Source organism: Lampetra fluviatilis, chromosome 61 (genome assembly GCF_964198595.1).
Source record: "Lampetra fluviatilis chromosome 61, kcLamFluv1.1, whole genome shotgun sequence".
Taxonomy (NCBI): Eukaryota; Metazoa; Chordata; class Hyperoartia; order Petromyzontiformes; family Petromyzontidae; genus Lampetra; species Lampetra fluviatilis.
This window is the reverse complement of record NC_136335.1, coordinates 3,429,928-3,436,452: the sequence shown is the minus strand read 5'-3', so window position 1 is coordinate 3,436,452 and position 6,525 is coordinate 3,429,928. Positions and strand designations below refer to the sequence as shown.

General features: G+C 43.0%; 1 non-coding gene across 1 annotated transcript; it reads right to left on the bottom strand.

Moving 5' to 3' along the window:
• Positions 1-91, bottom strand: TRNAR-UCU (transfer RNA arginine (anticodon UCU)). Its single transcript is given in 2 exon segments — positions 1-36; positions 55-91. It is a non-coding gene; the product is annotated as a tRNA-Arg (tRNA).
• Positions 92-6,525: the final 6,434 nt, after the last annotated feature.

Sequence of the window (6,525 nt, the reverse complement as noted above, 5' to 3'; positions counted from 1 at the left end):
CGACCCCGGCGGGACTCGAACCCGCAACCTTTGAATGTCAGCCACAAGTTCCGCTAGAAGTCCAACGCGCTATCCATTGCGCCACGGGGCCCACATGGAGCAGTGGCCAAGTCTGTGGACACATCCTCCTGTTTCGTGGCAAACGAATTGTTCTGGCATGTTCTGGCTATCTGCCTGATGATGCTGGTTGTAATTACTGGCGAAACGTCGTAATCAGATTGTAAATGTTGTGGATTTGCCCTCCACGAGACCGGGAGGATGACTCCCTGAATATGGCTGTTCGCCTGATGATGCCAGTTGCAATTACTGGCCAAATGTCGTACTCTTTTTGTAAATGTTGTGGATTTGCTCTCCAACACACCGGTGTGCTGTGCAAGTAACGATTTAGCAAGCCCATCTCTAAACCTCTATAAACAGTTTGCCTTTAGAGGCTAACCCCCCTTTATTTTGGTGATTTCGAAAAGTGTATTGTTTGGCCATGTTTGTTTGTTGTAGTACAGAGTTAGACTGATGGCCTTAATCTAAGTTGTCTTGTGGTTGGTGTTGGTTGTTTGACTTGCATCCCACTGGGATTTTTGCACACAGCGTTGGTGTACGGTGCTTTTTTCTGCAATATTTTGCTGTCTTGGATTTTCTGTTTGCACTCAGTCACATATTCACTTTAAGATGTTTTTTTGTTCATGTTTTTGTTTGTTGCGGTTGCACCCGATTCAAGAGCCGAATGGCTCACAGGGCTATACCTAATTAATGAACTTGAACTTCCTGATGACGACCGCTTGTGTTGCGATCGAATGTCGTGTTTTTTGTTTTTATTTATATCCATAGTTTATTTTTATTATATTTAAATGACCAAAAGAACCAGGCTACAGTCGACATTATAGACTACCAGTACGCTCACTCAGTTTAATAACCATTGCTACAGTCTACATCATAGGCTGTCAATACGCTCACCAGCTTATAAACAAGGCTACAGTCGATACTATAGACTGCCAGTACCCTCACCGAGGTTAAGAACCAGGCTACAGTCTACATTATAGACTGCTAGTCCACTCACGCAGCTTAATAACCAGTGCTACAGTCTACATTATAGACTACCAATACACTCACCAAACTTAATAACCAGGCTACAGTCATGGAGTCAACAACATTGGGGGGGACCAAATCTTCCAGGGTGTCTGGGGGTCCCAACCCAGAAAAATATTTAAATTTTAAAACTCATTTCCTGCCTGAAATATTTAAAAAATTCACTAACACATGGTATGGACATTGTATTACTTTTTTACAATAATGTCTAATAGTGTATTGTATTACATTGCTCTGTTTTTAACTTTTTTTTTACCATTTCTTGTTTCATTGTATGTAATGGCAGAGATTCTGGATTAATAAAGTACAACCATAACCACAATCATATAAACAGAAATCTACGCATTGATTTATATGAAGACAAGTCCAGATATTGTGGCCAAGGTTTAGCAAATTGTTGTTTTTATTTACATAGCATAGCAATTATTTTTTTATAGCAATATATTGAGAGGGGGGACAATTTGAGCAAATTTTAATATTTCTATTATAATATTTATATTATAATTACGGCCTTGGTCAGTCTACATTTGTTGTTTTTGTTTTGTTTTTTATTCACTTTATTTTTATTTAAAATTTTCTATCTACGTGACTTTACCCAATGAACAAAAGAATAGGAGTGAGGTGACATCACTAAGCGCGATGACGTCATCACGCTGCGGGCCCAATCAACCTGATCGGGCCCCACTGCGTGGTGACGTCACCGCGCTCAATATAAAAAGGAGCGTGGTGACGTCACCTCACTCCTGTTCATTGGGGCGCCGCAGGTTGGTGACGTCACCAAGATCAGGTTGATTGGGGCGACGCTGCGTGGTGACGTTGCCGTGTTCTGACTCCCCAATCACCCGGAGCGTGATGACGTATGTGGTGATGTCACCACGCTACATTCAATTTGATTGCAGTGACGTCACCACGCAACGGCACCCCATTCAACTTGAGCGCGATGACGTCATCACGCTCCGGCGCCCGATCAACCTTAGCGGAGTGACGTAGCCACGCACGATTAACCTCAAGGCGGTGTCGTCACCATGCAGCAGCGCCACAATCAGACTGAGTGTGGTAACGTCAACACGCTCCATTCAACCTGAGCGCGGTGACGTCATGTTAGGAGAAAAAGAACCAGTTCCCGTTGAAAGTCCGGTTTATTGTGGCGCCGCTACGGAGTGACGTCATCGCCCTCAGGTTGACTGGAGCGTGATGACGTCACCGCATCCTTTTTTGACAGGAGCGTGGTGACGTCCCCAAAGCTCCGGTTCATTGGGGCGCAGCTGCTGTGATGTTACCGCGCTCATGTTGAATAGAGCGTGGTGACGTCATGACGTTCCGGTCGATTGAATCGCCGCGGCGTTGTGACGTCAACGCGCTCGGGTTGAATGGAGCGTGGTGACGTCACTAGACAGCGGCACGTTATGTAACCTGAGCGCGGTGACGTCACCGGGCAGTGTCTTAGAATCTACATATCGGGAACCGGTTCCCAGTCTGTTGACATTGCCCCATAGTCTTTCTGTGAGGACCGGTTCCCGATCTCTTAACAAAGGCCCATACACAGACAAAGTTCCCCCGTGTATCCTCTAACAGACTGTGGGGCAGGGGGGGGGACAAAGTGCTCTGAGCGAGTAGCAACACCTAATGAAGGCATTAAAAGGGAGTGGGGTGGTAAACGCCACGCCCGGCCGCCTTTGTCTCCCCAGCAACGATCTGTAGCCTATAGATCTGAGAAGTTCATCCCCTGGGTTACAGGAGCCACGTGGGGGGAAAAGAAACAGGTGGCTCCGTGGCGCAATGGATAGCCCGTTGCACTTCCAGCTGGAACTTTGTGGCTGCGGGTTCAAATCCCGCCGAGGTTGGACATTATAAACAAATTATCCAGATAAAAAGTTTGTTATCCAGATTGTTGAAGGGTAAAAAAACTCAACACATACGTTAAAATAGTGGGCTCATAAAGTGTACATAACACGATTTTTGTTCCTGGGTAGTAAGTGGATATTTCCTAATTGATTCTAGATTTGAAGCTTTCGTGCCTGCAAGGATTCATATTATTAGGTTTTTTTCGGTAAAGTCACGTAGGTAGAAAATTAAAATTAAAAACTTTACCGAAAAAAACCTAAGAATATATTTCCTAATTGCTTATGCCTCAAAAGCATAGAAAATTGCTATTATTCCCCACAAGTCTTGCTGTTGTGACCAGGACTTTATGTGAAGGAACGACATGAATGCACACCACGTTTTCTCATGAAAAATAGGTACATTTCAAAATATCACTGACCTGGTCACAAAAGCAAAGTTTGTGGGGGAATAATAGCCATTAATTCTAGATTTGAAGCTTTCGTGACTGCAAGGATTCATATTCTTAGGTTTTTTCGGTAAAGTCACGTAGGTAAAACATTAAAATTAATAAAAGTAAAATAAAATAAAAATCACGACGTTGTATCAAGCTGTCGTGGCTGTGACGGTTCCACCTGAAGACGGAAGCTTGTGTTGTCTCCGAAACGTCGTGATTTTTATTTTATTTTACTTTTATTAATTTTAATGTTTTACCTACGTGACTTTACCGAAACAACCTAAGAATAATAATAGCCATTTTCTGTACTTTTGAGGGATAAGCAATTAAAAAATAACACTTACTACCCAGGAACTAAAAAACATTTTTTTGTTACACAGTGAATTTGTCCCTGGCTGCTCTTCAGAGCAGATTAGCTTTTGAATATGAATAGCTTTTGATTGTTTAATTCACAATTTTATGCGGTTTGCACGATTGCAATTGAGGATGGCATTCATCCAGCGGTAGATCGACCAAGACCGATCAAGAGCCCCGAGGACGGGAAGCCACGTGCTCTCACTGCGACCCGGCTTATATTCTCGATAATGCCACGACTAAACCCGGTCCCTAACCTCCCGTCCAGTGGCACACGTGGTGACAAGAGGTGATATTTTTCCTCCACCACAAGAGATTTTTTGTTTCGATGTAAAGCTTTCGTGACTGCAGGGATTCATCTTATTGGTTCTTTCGGTAAAGTCACGTAGAAGGGAAATAATAAAATAAAACATAATAAAATAATATAATAAAATAATATAATAATAATTTATTATTATATTTCGATCTAAAGCTTTCGTGACTGCAGCGATTCATCTTCTTGGTTCTTTCGGTAAAGTCGCGTAGAAGGGAAATAATAAAATAATAAAAATAAAACATAATAAAATAATTCTCACGACGTTTCGGTCACAACGCAAGCAGCCGTCCTCAGGTGAAGAACAGGTCTGTCGGGAAGATAGCTATGAAAAGCTCTCCAGTGACGCTACCATCCAATTCACATCCACGCACATCAATTGATTTCGTTGCTTCATCTCCGCAGCGGTGGCCGCTTTCTCTTGGAATCTGTTCGTTTAATTGTCAGTCCATCATCCCCAGTCTCATCCGTGCGCCCTCTTAGACATTGGGTGTCCTGCCCAAACACACACACACAGTCATTTTGATTACTAGTCAACGTCTCTGATTTGTGTGGTTTCATTGGATTTTCATCATCAAAGTCCTCGTGAGTTTTACTTTCATTATTTAAAAAAAAATATTTTTTCCATCCATTTGTCAATCGAGGGCCTCCGCACGCCGTCCAGGTGATGGGGAATCGGTTGGACATACTTGGCCCTTTAACACGTAGGCTTTCGCGACCAATATTATTCATAATCAACGTTTTTTGGTTTAGATCGCGTTATTTATAAATGTGTCGTAAGCGTATTATTAAATAAGATACATTACAATTCCTTATAGGGGAAACAAACACTAACTGATTACTAACGTAGCATAATCACAATAAAACACATGCCAAATGATTACTAATCTACAACTCGCATCGTAACAATTGCCTGATTACTAATCTAGTATATAATTACAATAAACCCCCCCCCTCAAATCGTTGCACCTGATGAGTTAATGAGTTAATGATGACGTCACCCTGCTGCTGCTCTATATAAGAACGGGAGACAGAGTAGAGCCTCACCATTCTGGCGAATTGCCCGATGATGCTGGATGCAATTACCAGCGAAACGTCGTACAACTCAAATTGTAAATGTTGTGGTTTCACGCTTCAACACGCTGGTGTGGGGCTAAAGCAGTGAACTATTTTGTCTTTTGTCAACGTGACACTTTTTTACTGATTGGCCGTGTCGGGTGGTGGAGGGTTACGACACATTTATAAATAACGCGATCTAAACCCAAAAACGTTGATTATGAATACTTGGCCCTGCTGGTCAATGTGGGGTGGGGGTCGTCCATAAATGACGTCACGCACCTGGGGGGGGGGGGGAGTCAGACATTTGTGACGATGTGTGACGAGGGGGGGGCGGGGTTTGATAAATGTGACGTTACATCAAAATGCGCAACTTTAAATAAATATAGAATTGTTATAACACTAATTGTTGGAGCTTGATACAGTAAATTTAGCTGTGACGGTCCCACCTGATGACGGAGACTTGTGTTGTCTCCGAAACGTCGTGATTTATTATTTTATTTCTATTATGATTTCTATTATTTTTATTTTTTTCCTACGTGACTTTACCGAAAAAACCTAAGAGTATATAACAACACTCCTACAACATCAGAGTGCAGCGCCACATTAAATACGCACTTCAATGACAATAGTTTAAAGCGATTTGAAGCATGTTTTATTTTCAAAATGGACATATGGTTTTGGGTGGGGGGGGCAGAGCTTTGTGACGTCATATTTGAGGGGGGGGGGGTCTGACTTTTTGTGACGCCGTGTGACGAGGGGGGGGGGAGTCAAAAATCGTCCAAAATCGCGTGACGTCATTTATGGACGGCCCCGCGGTAATATGACGGGGTCTTGAGGACCCGTTCGGATCTCGCTCGCCGCTCATCGGAAGCCCTGGCCGGGAATTGAACTGATCAGGTAAGTTACGATACGGACAAGAAGAAATAAAACGAAAAATAACCGAACCTCGACTTAAAATTGTGGCAATGTATCGAATCGTAGCAGGAGAAGGTCCTTTTCCATGGTCACTCGTTTATAATATGACGTGTTTCCATGGTTACTCGTTTATAATATTACGTGTTTCCATGCTTACTCGTTTATAATATTACGTGTTTCCATGGTTACTCCTTGCTATGGTTTCTGGTTAAGCCAGTGTTACTTTGCTTTTGTCTACTTGTTTCTATATTATTAGCTAATAATAATCTTTGTTTTTGCCTCTTCTAAATGGTTTAACACGTAGGCTTTCGCGACCCAATATTTTTTAAATGTTAAGTTATACGTTGCCATGGTGACGCGGTGTTGGGAGAGGGGTGTGTGGCTGGAGGGACCGGAAACGCGCCCCTCCCCCTCGCAGCGACGTCACCACCTCCCACTAGAACATTCCAGCACGTCGTGACGTCACTTCGCAGGTACGTCACGCCTGGGCACGCTACAAATGACGTCACCGATCATGTCACGC